Raw genomic sequence first — 13581 nt, forward strand, 5'->3', positions numbered from 1 at the left:
CGTAACTCAGTTAGTTACGATTTTTTTGGTTAGTTTTTTTTTGCGCCGTAGCCTGATGTCTGCACCATTTTTTCACATTTTTGCAAGTTTGACCAACTTACATTTTTCCTAGGACGGCGTATGTGACCACTTTCAAAAAACCTTCTGGGCACTGAAGAAAAACCAGCGCACATTAAAAAATCGGTGCAGAAAGAAGCCATTGTTTTCATGCGGAGTTTTCGAAGGAGTCAAGAACACATTAACTTTGCATCATGAAGCTTAATTTTTTCAAAATTAAACACAGAAAATGGATGTCTGATGCAATTCTTTCATTTTGGATTTTTTTCAAAGTCCCACACTGCCATCAAACGTCTCCAAATTGGGCTCGAGGGTCGGAGCGTCGGCCAGCAGAATCGGTCACTTGCCCGGACACAGGGGCTCGGCTTCAACAGCAGCACAGGGGGAGGGGGGGAGTGGGGTGGGTTGGTGGGGGGAGGTGGAAGCCGAACTGAAGGGATGAGAATCTTTACACTATGCAGCAGCATCAAAAGAAGCCCGGGGATGGAGGAGGGGGAGGTTTGGGGGGGGGCTGGTGGGGTGGACCCTCGAGCCCAGTGAGGAGACGTTCAATCAGAGGTGGGGTGGTACTTTGAAAAAAATCTAAAATTAATGAATCATATTCGACTTTGTTGCTCCAAATGTCCTCATTTGAGAGCCAAGCTTTCCATTCTAAGCAGCCCATTGCACATGCACAGACGGTGTGGTCCATACTAGGGCGTCAACCTTGGGGAGTGAAAGAACAAAGATGATTTAACTCCTTGTCCTGCTGTTTTGAGCTTCTTGCAAAGGTACAATTTAATCATGACGGCAATACTGACAATGCCATACCTCGTGCAAGCCCTCTGCATGATGGTGCTGTGGAGGAGATGATTGGTTTGACATCATCGCATGAGGAACCACAGAGCATGTAGGATGATGGGCAGGAGGCTTTACCCATGTTGGGTATATCGAGACAGGCATTCATACTTGCACCCAAGTAATGCAGACTGTGTGAGAAGTCTGCGTTTCCACAAAGAAGTTGTAACCCAAGATCTGTGAGTTAGTAAAAGCAGACCTGTAACCTAGAAGCATCAGACGGACTGCTTTGTCAGTTGAAATGAAAGTGAAGGGTTGCAAAATTCGTGGGAGACCCCCCCCCCCCCAGTGTTTGGACTCATTGGAAAGGAAAGTTAATTTGGAACTATCTACCAGAAAGTTTGAGATCCTAAAATGCACATGGAAGAAACTACGAACTTTAATCAAATTTGGGATTTTACAAGGCAGATTGGGTCTTTGTGGGCAGGGCTTAGAGCTAAAGGAACTATCCTTCAAAGAAGCCAGTTTGAGTATTAAAGCTGTCTGGGGTATTGAAGCTAAAGCAAATTGTCTGGAGAATTGTGGATACTCGAAAACCCTTCTCCCCAGGAGACATTAACATAGCAACAATTAACCCAGAGATAGCTAACCATCATCCTGACCTGGAAAACCATTCCAACACATACATAATAACAATGGCATATCCAGCCCGCATGAAAAACCCAAGCACAGACAGACACTGCAAATACCAGAGCCAATATTTCCATCAAGAAAACAGATTTAGAAGATGACGCATCCGAGACAGGTTAACATTTAATGGGCCCGCCAAAATATGACAAAGAAACATCAAGTCCGCCAAAATTAAACAAAGAATCCGGGCTGATTTGGCGCGAAGATTAGAACAGCTTCAAAGGTATAACTGGGCCCTGCTTTAACAAAGGGTATGCCATGCTTAACAGAAGGTATGCACACAGCAGCATAGCATCATAGAGCATCAAGAAGGGAGAAAGATCACCGCAGCAGTTTTAACTAGCTTCTCCAGCCTCTACATCCTGAAATCGGAAAAAGAAAGGAAGAACATCACCATCGCCGCAGCAACCGACCACAGCCAACGTGATACCACCAAAACCACCGCGATCGACCAACTTCGAAACAAAACTCCGCAAGGAAGAAACCGAAGAATCGAAAGTTTCCACTCTACAACCTAGGCCTGACTACCAACAGGTGAAAACATTATCTAAAGAGACTTTGAACCTATTTCTAACGAAAGAAAGTGGGGACTTACCCCATAAGTCCAAAACGCACCGTACCGCATCCGCGGACACCACCCAACTGAAGATTGCGCAGTAAGAAGTCTTCTACGACATTCGGGGTATGGCAAGCAGAACCTACAGAATCCAGCGAACCCCGAAATCGCGAACCAGCACCAACTACCAGTAAAGGATCGGTGAGCATAGTGCCTGTTTGCCCTGGAGTTTAACCTAGCCAGTGTTTGGCATTAGGAGGTGGGAGGTGTATTATTCACTGTAACCCCTTTGAATGTGTGATGTACTGATCTTTAATTGAGTGATTATAAGTTTGACATTGTATTTTCTTGCCTTTAATAAAATCGAAGTTCTTATGCACCAAACCAGTTGTCTCTTGCACTTTATCACATCCCCCAAATAAATCCAGAGTCTAGAACCCAGGGAGTGGGAGCGATTCGAACTGCTCAGAAGGTCAGAGGTGAACCTGACCCTACACATCACCCCCTACTAAGGTTACAGCTGCACTTTCATTCTATGCATCTGGATCATTCCAGGTCACAACTGGGGATGTGTGTGCCATTTCTCAACATGCAACACATTTCTGCATTCGGCAGGTGACTGCTGCACTATATGCCCAGAGGAATTACTACATAAAGTTCCCCATGACCACCCAGGCAATGCGTGACAGGGCTGTGGGCTTCTCCAGGCTTGCTGGCTTCCCAAAGGTAAAGGGCTGCATTGATTGTAGCCACATTTCCTTGCGAGCACCTTTGGAGGAGTCCAAGATGTACAGGAACAGAAAAGGCCTCCACTCTGATAATGTGCTGCTTGTGTGTGACAACATGCATCGCATCATGTCAGTTGATGCCAGCTATTCTGGGAGCACCCATGATGCATTCATCCTACGTGAGAGCGTTATATCTGCCATGTTTCAGCAGCAGCCAGAAGGGCAGAGCTGGCTGCTGGGATCCAAAGGGTACGGCATCATCACTTGGCTCATGACGCCCCTACGAGTAACCCGGATGGAAGCTGACCGGGAATACAACATGTTGCACATTGCGACACACAGCATAATAGAGAGGACTATTGACATCTTGAAACAGCGTTTCCGATGCCTGGACCATTCAGGAGGCTACTTGCAATACTCCCCTGAGATTGTCGGTCAGTTTACTGTTGTGTGCTGCATGCTACATAACTTAGCCATCATGAGGCAGCAGCAGCTGGTAGTAGAAGACCTACCTGAGGTGAGAGTGACTGATGATGAGGAGGAACATGCAGATGATGAGGAGGAGGACGTGGAAGCCAAGCAACTACCTGAATCTGGAGCACGACGGCGGAGAAGGGCGGGACGTCGTGCATTGGTTGTAATTTATCAAAATTCCCTGGATTCTGGGGAGGTCCCAGTAGATTGGAAAACTGCAAATGTAATGCCCCTATTTAAAAAAGGAGGCAGACAAAAAGCAGGAAACTATAGACCAGTTAGCCTAACATCTGGGATTGGGAAAATGTTGGAGTCTATTATTAATTAAGCAGTAGCAGGACATTTGGAAAAGCATAATTCAGTCAGGCAGAGTCAGCATGGATTTATGAAGGGGAAGTCATGTTTGACAAATTTGCTGGAATTCTTTGAGGATGTAATGGACAGAGTGGAGTGCATTTGACAAGGTGCCACATAAAAGGTTAATGCACAAGATAAAAGTTCACGGGGTTGGGCGTAATATATTAGTATGGATAGAGGATTAGCTAACTAACAGAAAACAGAGGGTCTGGATAAATTGTTCATTCTCGTGTTGGCAATCAGTAACTAGTGGGGTGCCGCAGGGATCAGTACTGGGACCCCAACTATTTACAATCTATATTAACGACTTGGATGAAGGGACCGAGTGTAATGTAGCCAAGTTTGCTGATGGGAGGAAAAGCAATGAGTGAGCAGGAAAAAAAACCTGCAAAGGCACACAGACTGGCTAAGTGAGTGGGCAAAAATTTGGCAGATGGAGTATAATGTTGGAAAGTGTGAGCTTATGCACTTTGGCAGAAAAAATCAAAGAGCAAGTTATAATTTAAATGGAGAAAAATTGCAAAGTGCTGCAGTTCAGCGGGACCTGGCGGTCCTGGTGCATGAAACACAAAAGGTTAGTATGCAGGTACAGCAAGTGATCAGGAAGGCCAATGGAATCTTGGCCTTTATTGCAATGGGGATGGAGTATAAAAGAAGGGAAGTCATGCTACAGTTATACAGGGTATTGGTGAGGCCACACCTGGAATACTGTGTACAATTTTGGTTTCCAATTTTAAGAAAGGATATACTTGATTTGGAGGCAGTTCAGAGAAGTTTCACTAGGTTGATTCCGGAGATGGGGGGGTTGACTTATGAGAAAAGGTTGAGTAGGCCTCTACTCATTGGAATTCAGAAGAATGAGAGGTGATCTTGTCGAAACATATAAGATTATGAGGGGGCTTGACAAGATGGATGCAGAGAGGATGTTTCCACTGATGGGGGAGACTAGAACTAGGGGCATAATCTTACATCCCACTGGGACCCGCAGCCTTGAACAGTGGGGCCTTGGGAGTGCCTTTTTGCATCCAACTGGGACCTGCAGCCTCGGACGGTGGAGCCCTGGGTCTGCCTCACTGCACCACACTGGATTTTCTCCATCCTCGGACTGTGAGAAACCATGGAATGCCCAACACCCGTACCTCTCAGGAAAGTGCCTGGCGGCACCAGCACCTCCTCAAGAACAAGTTCAGCAGTGTGGGCTTCATCCATCACCTCCCCCTCCCCCTCCCTCTCACCCCCAGGCTCGTGGTCTGGAAGTTGGAATTGGAAGATATTCTCCTCTTCAGACTCGTCCGTGTCTGAATTTTCTTCTGCATCGGCTTCAGCCTCGTCAGGGTTGCCCTCAAGTTCTGCAAAATATAACAGAACAGACAAATGGTTAGCAGCAGAGGATGAGGCAGGGTGGCATGAGTCTCACACAGCGCAGGCAGCAGGCTCACTTGAGGGATCATGATGAATGATAGCACTCTCCATCAACCGAAGCGTAGCTGACGGAGACATCCCCATGAACCGAAGCATGGCTAGCCCGCGCAGTACTTAACATTTAGCAAAGCCAGACTGTGGAATTTGCAGGACTTACCCTCTCCCTCAAGTGTGGGACCAGCTTGTGCAGTGGCGGTTGCTTTTCTCCAGGCAGGACCCATCAAAGCAGCAACCCTCTCTTCCAAGTGTGCCAGTGGGTGCAGATTTGCCGGGCCTCCTCCTGTTCGAGATCTCTCCCTGTGCGACCTTCCTCTGCAAAGATGAAAATATAACTTTTTAGAAAAGGTGACTGTCTGCTGTGTGGGACATATACAGATGGTCACATTTACAATTGCAATTCCATTGAATAAATGAAAATATTACTTACACTAACTACTTGACCAAGGTCCTGCCACTTCTTTATGCACTGGCCTCCAGACCTCGGGGTGGTCGCCATTGCACAGTTATCTTCTGAAAGTCGGTTCCAGTGTTTCTTCATTTCATTTGTTGAAACTTTTATGTGACCTCTGCTGGTGTCCAGCTCATGCCATCTGGCCTCAATCACAGTAACCAGTGCCTCCACTTCATCCTGTAAGAAATTCTTGGTCCTTGAGCCGTGTTGCGTCTTGTATTGCAGCTCCGATTTTTCCAAAGAGACTTAATTCTCACACACAACTGGCTCTTTAAAAATGGCTAACTGTAGAGCGGGAGCTGTACTGGGCATGCGTGCCCAAAGCAGTCACATCAAAAACGTCCTTTTTTTTCGGGCATGCGCAGAAGGGGGGGGGCATCGTTTTTTTGGGCGCAGACATTAGGTTCCACCCACCGAAGCTAAAGGCCAGGCTGCACGGTGCCAATTTCAAAAAATAGAAAGGGGAAATTTGCTACTTGCTTTTTGGAATAGTTGGGGCCAAAAAAAATGGGCGTAACTCTTGCAATATGCAAGAAAATGGCATGGGGAAAATTGAGCCCTTAACTTTTTATTTTCCTCATGTTAGCACAGAGGCAAACTTCCCATGGGCTAACAGAAGTTTGGATGCTGTTGAACAAAACTCCGCTTGCAAACTGTAACTGGTGGGGTGCCACAAGGATCAGGGCCTCAACTATTTACAATCTATATTAATGACTTGGATGAAGGGACCGAGTGTAACATAGCCAAATTTGCTGATGATTCAAAGATAGGTGGGAAAGTAAATTGTGTGGAGGACACAAAGATTCTACAAAGGGATATAGACAGGCTAAGCGGGTGGGCAAAAAAATTGGCAGATGGAGTATAATGTGGGAAAATCCACTTTTGTGAGGTTATCCACTTTTGTAGGAAAAATAAAAAATCTAATAATTATTTAAATGGGGAGAGATTACAAAATGCTGAGGTACAGAGGGATCTGGAGGTCCTTGTACATGAAACACAAAAAGTTAGCATGTAGGTACAGCAATTAATTAGGACGGCAAATGGAATGTTGGCCTTTATTACAAGGGGGATGGAGTATAAAAGTAGGAAAGTCCTGCTACAACTGTACAGGGTATTGGTGAGTCCACACCTGGAGTATTGCGTACAGTTTTGATCTCCTTATTTAAGGAAGGATATGCTTACATTGGAGGCTGTTCAGAGAAGGTTCACGAGGTTGATTCCGGAGATGAAGGGGTTGTCTTATGAAAAAAGATTGAGCAGGTTGGGCCTATACACATTGGAGTTTAGAAGAATGAGAGGTGATCTTATTGAAAGGTATAAGATTCTGAGGGGGCCTGACAGGGTAGATACAGAGAGGATGTTTTCCCTCATGGGGAATCTAGAACTAGGGGGCATAGTTTCAGAATAAGCGGTTGCCCATTTAAAACGGAAATGAGGAGGAATTTCTTTCTCAAAGGGTCATGAATGTTTGGTATTCTCTCACCCAGAGAGCTGTGGAGGCTGGGTCATTGAATATATTTAAGGTGGAGATAGACAGATCTTTGAATGATAAAGGAGTCAAGGGTTATGGGGATCGGGCAAGGAAGTGGAGTTGAGGCCAAGATCAAATCAGCCATGATCTTATTGAAAGGCGGAGCAGGCTCGAGGGGAAAAATGGTCTACTCCTGTTCCTATTTCTTATGTTCTTATGTGTACACAAAGCTCCTGTTACCTAATCAAAGAGTGATTCAGAACCAACAATAGAACTTTTGGTTTACTGACCCACATCAATTTAACCTGGTACATGCCTATTATACATCACTTAGGAACGCAGCTAATTTAGAAAAAGTGTTTGTGAAATCTATAGCTGGAACTTTTGCTATGGAACTGCAGTTTAAAAAAACACATGACAAATCAATAGAATGTCATAAAATCTGAAGTGACATAAAAGTTGTTGAAACAGAACTAATGTTTAATCGTTGAAATCGTGTTGTCAAATGAACCAGCACCATGAGCTTACATTGCCTTATACATGGTCAGAGGCAGTGAACATATGTCAATAGCACAGTAATAAAAAGAAAAAAAGATTTTACAACTCATGAGATGCTACTGAATTGAAATCCACAGCTTAAAACTTATTGCGCTTTGAATGCTAGAAAAAAAACAACTCACATAAAAATGATGTAAAAATGTTAGCTCTTTATCCTATAGTTTGTGCAAATTAAAAAAAAAACAACATCCAATCATGTATTGTTATGAACTATGGAATACAACCTATGATTAACTGCTATGGCTGCTATTACTGCCATTTATCGGGACCCCACTGTCAACCTGCCGCCATGCAACTTTCCCAAATGTGCAGGCCCAACACGCAGTAGCGGGGGAGGCAATTCAGGTCGTTATGACCTTGTGAACAGAGGATTAACAAATAATTTCAGCTCACTTTCAGAGTTTACTAGATCGCCCACGGGGCTCACTCTGCACGGGGATCATATCAGGTAAGCAGGGCCATGCAATCATCTCATTACTTGATAGTTGAAAATGTGCTATAAAAGCTCCCATCTCACAGCTATTCACTTTCCAATCTCAGAAGCTGTTGCATTTTGAAGACAGATTAAGCTTTATGCAGGTTGCAGTTATTTGCAGCAAACTCTCTACCCAGTGTCACCTCATTGGAACAACGCCTCTTGCCATTGACAGATCGCTTCAGTCATCTCTACTTCATCTCTATTCCATCAGTATTGGTGCCATTGAAACTATTTCACTTTGGTCCTCAGAATCCCACCACGATCAGCCCCAACACCAGCATCACCAGGCACACTAGTAGCACCAACAGCAACGCCAATCTTCTCCGCAATCAACTGATGCTGCACAGGACACAGGGCATCAGCATCCGACCACATTGATGTCTGGGATGCCAGGGATGGCCTCACCATGGCTGATTGACTTCACTTAACACTGTACACCCTGGCTGCCACATGATGTGCCAGGTTGGCATCACCTCACACCATCACCATAAACCATCCCTACAATGCCCAAGCCACTCGTTTCCCCCATCAGCATTGCGGGGCATACCTTTATGTCTCACTATTCACTGAAATTCACTAAGCCACTTCCAAAAGTGCACACAAATCTGTCCAAGAACACTTAGTGTTGGAAATAAAGATTTCAATGTTTGACAGCACATTAACATAAACTTTACATGAACATTGGTTAAAGTTGGTATGACTGGGCAAGGATGAGGATGAGTGTGAGGGGTGGCTAGTGAGATGGGGAAGTGATAATGTAGATAGAGAGGAATGGGTGGAGATGCAAAGTAAGTTGGTGTGAGTAAGGATGTACAGAAGTAGGGTAGGGGAAGGCAGAGTGATGGGTGGCACAGCAGGGTGAGGTTGAGTGTGGCTTTGCAGTAACGTCATGTGATCTACTGAGATAACTGAAAGGTTTGTGTCACTGCAGCCTGGTCCTCCTGACGATGTCCCTGCTTATGCCCTCCTCTGCAATGTGCAATCAGGTTGCATTGGTCTCTTGGAGTAGTCTCTTCCTCCCCATTCAAAGGGAAGAGAACTTCCCTGCATGCTGTAACTCCCTCCATAAGCATATGGAGGGAGTCATGGGAGAGCCTGGGTGCAGCCGTGCACCTTGGTGCAGTGATTGTCAGAGTTTGCAGCAGCTCAATGCTGTAGAATACTGACAGCACAAATGTCAAAAATAAAATTCCACTTGGTCCCTTTAAGGAAACCGGCTGATGATGCATCATCAAATGACATGATCAGACCCGCTTAGTTCAATTTGTCGGCAAACTCGTTGGGCGGGGCTTAACAAGCCCAATCAGGGGAAAATCATTGTGGACGGTGGGATGGAGCCAGCAGCGAGGCCGGGATCCGCCACTGACATCGCCTAAACAGACCCGCTGAGGTTGGTAAAATTCAGCCCTATCTCTGTAACCTACTCCAGCCCTACAGCTCTCTGAGATAACTGCGCTTCTTCAATTCTGACCTCTTGAGCATCCCTGATTTTAATCACTCCACCTGCCCTAAATCTCTCCGCCTCCCTACCTCTCTTTCCTCCTTGAAGACACTCCGTAAAACCTACCTCTTTCACCAAGCATTTGGTTAATTGCCCTAATATCTCCTTATGTGGCTGAGTGTCAAATTTGTTTGATAACATTTTACTACGTTAAAGGCGCTTTATGCATACAAGTTGTTGTTATTGTTGTTGTAAAGTGATTTGCTGCTTGAGTGTAGCAATTTGCATAAAAGGCTCCAGAAGCAAAGAAAATGCTGGTTTCTGAGTGATTATAAATTGCTGGCCATAACAATTTTTTTTTCCCATTTGTACGTAATTCTGTGGGGTAAAAATAAATTAGGCCCGATTTGGCATGCATAATTAAAGCATGCTTCCAGCGTGCGCCCGAACTGGGAGGCCTGAGGAACGACAAAAATTAGTCCTCGGTCCTCATTGTAATAATAGCCATCATAGGCAGTCCCTTGAAATCAAGGAAGACTTGCTTCCACTTTAAAAATGAGTTCTCAGGTGACTGTACAGTCCAATGCGGGAATTACAGTCTCTGTCATAGGTGGGACACATCGAGTATTGGGGTGTACGTGCTGATTACTGTGGTGCATTGGTTCCAGGCTAGGGTGAACCGGAGAGTCATCAGACATTCGCTTATCAGGGGCAGTTTCTGAGACAGCCCACCCTACTCATTCTTGATGGCGAAGTCAACTCCGGGAATGCGGCGTTCTTCTTCTGGTTTGCTTTTCCAGAAGAAGGTGTAACTACCACCTTGTTCTTTGAGCTGTCCTTCCCTGCTCGCCAGATCTCACTTAGGGTGGCGATGTCGACCTCGAAGCATCTGAGTTCCCGGACAACGATAGTAGTGCGACGTTACGGTCTGTCACTGTTGGGGTTGTCCATGAGGGTCCTGAACTTCATTTTGAAGGGTGAAAGATGGCTAGTGACATCTGTGGTATCTCTCAGCACGCCACACATTGTTCGATTCAACAGGTGACTCAAGCCCTTTATGCTCGCAGGATGGACTTTATAAGCTTCCCTATGACCAGGGAGGCACCAGACCAGGAGGACTTTGGGTTTCTCGAGAATAACAAACTTCCCCAAGGTGCAGGGAGCAATAGACTGCATGCACATCGCCCTGAAAGCACCTTCACAGAAAGCGGAAGTGTTTCGTAACCGAAAGGGATTCCACTCCCTGAATGAGCAGCTCGTTGTTGACCACAACCAAATAATCATGGCAGTAAATACTAAATTTCCAGGCAGCATCCATGATGCGCACATCCTGCGTGAGAGCACTGTCTCTGACCTGTTTAACAGTCAGCCACAAGGTCATGGTTGGATGCTGGCAGATAAAGGATGTGGCCTTGCCAGCTGGCTCATGACTCCCCTGCGTAATACCCAGACAGAAGCCGAGAAGTGTTGCAATGAAAGCCACATAGCCACACGCAAATTTGTCGAAAAGACAATTGGAGTGCTGAAGCAGCGCTTCAGATGCCTGGACCACTCTGGAGGCAGCCTACAATACCACCCTGACCAGGTCGCTGAGTTTATTGTGGTGTACTGCATGTAGCATAACCTAGATATAAGGAGAAGACAACAATTGCCAGATGGGGCTGCCGGTCCACCTCAGGAAGGAGTGGAGGCGGAAGAGGCAGATGAGGAGGAGGAGGAGGAGGAGGAGACTGGTGAGGACCTCAGGGAGGACAATCAGACTGGCGATGAATCCATGGCTCTACGCTCCCCTGCAAGACTGGAAAAACCCCATGGGAGTTACGCGGCTGCAAAGTTGTTGTGCTAGCAGCACATAAAGGAATGCTTTGCATGAACTTACGTTGGGGACAGTCACAGTTACAGTTACAGAAAGACAACAGTTGCAGTTGCGTTATGTTTCATCCTTGCCTGGTCTGGCCATTGTTTTCCAACAGTTGTATTCGTGTTTTATCTTACCTTAGGTTATTAGAAGACACTGCCCAACAATTGTAAAGTGAAATAAATTTCTTTAATGATTTTTAAAAAATTAACAATAATTTAACTGTAACACCCCCTCCCCCCACCCCCATCTTAACAGTGAACCAACAATACATTTTAAAAATAACAACAATGAACAATATAACAACAATAACAATAACAACAACAACAGTAAAACAACAATAAAATACCCCCCTACCTACCTGCGGCCATGTGTCCCTCCAGGTCCTTTACCCCCACCTCCCCCATGTCTTAACCCCCTCCCCCCCGACCCGTTTTGGTCCCCGTGCACCGAGACAAGTCTAGCGTGCAGCGGGTGATGGCAAGACTTCCTGCCGTGGGGGGGGAGTGGGGGAGTGACGGTGGCTCAATCGGCTCTTGGGGTGTTGGAGGGGAAGACGTTCCTGCGGAATCACCTTCCGAGTCAGAAGGAAGTACTTCCTCCTGACTCGCTTGTGTGCTGGTGCTGGTGGTATGTCTAACGGCACCTTGGAGTTCAGTGCCATGTCCCGTCACTATCGCATGCCACAAGGCATCGATGGAGGCGGTCTGTACACGAATCGCCCACATCATCTGCTGCGTATCCTCCAAAATGCGAGCAGATACCAGGAACATGTCCCTCTTGTATACCACGAATGCCTGGAGGAGCTCGCGACTTATCGCGACACTCTCCATGCACAGTCTGGGCAAGCCCTCGATACGATCGGCCAGTGGAGGCATGTGCTGACCTCGCTGAATCGACCTCCAGGGGTCGATGTAAGCACTGATATGCGCCTTGGCGTTGCCGGCTGCAAGCCGCTTGCTCCCGCTACCTCTTCTGTCAAAACCGACGTTATGGCCGCAGGTCCCACAGATGATTGTTCCAGCGGAGTGATGCTACGGACATCCTTCTCCATCTCCAATACTTCCTCCTCCTCCTGCTCCATTGTCTCTACATCATCCTCATCTCCTTCCTCCTCCTCCCCACCCATGGTGAGCACCACGATCAAAGTTGTAGGTTGAGGTTGAGGTTTCGGTCGGGCCTCGCTGCGCATGGGTATTGTTGGACCTGCAAAACACTATTGAGCTTATTGAGCTTATTAGAACGGAAGGGTACACATTCCTGCTCTGTGCTGATGAAGGAGGAGCAGCACTATTACAATAGAGACGTTACATAATAATGCATCACCTGGTTATACATAGTAAATCCAAGTTGAAATTCAGTGACCCAGAGAGCTGTGGAGGCTGGATCAGTCGGAGAAAGACAGAATGATAAGGGAGTGAAGGTTTATGATGAGCGGACAGAGAAGGGGACTGATGGCCAGATGGCCTGCTCCTGCTCTTATTTCTTATAAGAACATAAGAACATAAGCAATATGAGCAGGAGTAGGCCATACGACCCCTAGAGCCTGCTCCGCCATTCAATAAGATCATGGCTGATCTGATCATGGACTCAGCTCCATTTCCCCGCCCGCTCCCCATAACCCCTCATTCCCCCATCGCTCAAGAAACTGTCTATTTCAGTCTTAAATTTATTTAATGTCCCAGCTTCCACAGCTCTCTGAGGCAGCGAATTCCACAGATTCACAACCTTCTGAAAGAAGAAATTTCTCCTCATCTCAGTTCTAAATGGGCGGCCCCTTATTCTAAGATCGTGCCCTCTAGTTCTAGTCTCCCCTATCAGTGGAAACATCCTCTCTGCATCCACCTTGTCAATCCCCCTCATAATCTTATACACGTCTATAAGATCACCTCTCATTCTTCTGAATTCCAATGATCATCATCATAGGTAGTCCCTCGGAATCGAGGAGAACTTGCTTCCACTCCCAAAGTGAGTTCTTTGATGGCTGAACAGTCCGATATGAGAACCACAGACCCTGTTACAGGTGGGACAGACATTCGTCGGGGGAAGGGGTCAGAAGGGCTGGTTTGCCGCACGCTCCTTCCGCTGCCTGCGCCTGGCCTCTTCATGCTCCTTGCGTCGAGCCTCAAAGAGCTCCAGGCCCTCCCGGATGGACTTTCTCCTCCTCGGGCGTTCTGCGGCCAGAGTCTCCCAGGTATCAGTGGTGATGTCGCACTTTACCAGGGAGGCTTTGAGGGTGTCCTTATAACGTTTCCGCTGTCCT

The sequence above is a fragment of the Pristiophorus japonicus genome, chromosome 7 (assembly GCF_044704955.1).
Source record: "Pristiophorus japonicus isolate sPriJap1 chromosome 7, sPriJap1.hap1, whole genome shotgun sequence".
Lineage (NCBI taxonomy): Eukaryota > Metazoa > Chordata > Chondrichthyes > Pristiophoridae > Pristiophorus > Pristiophorus japonicus.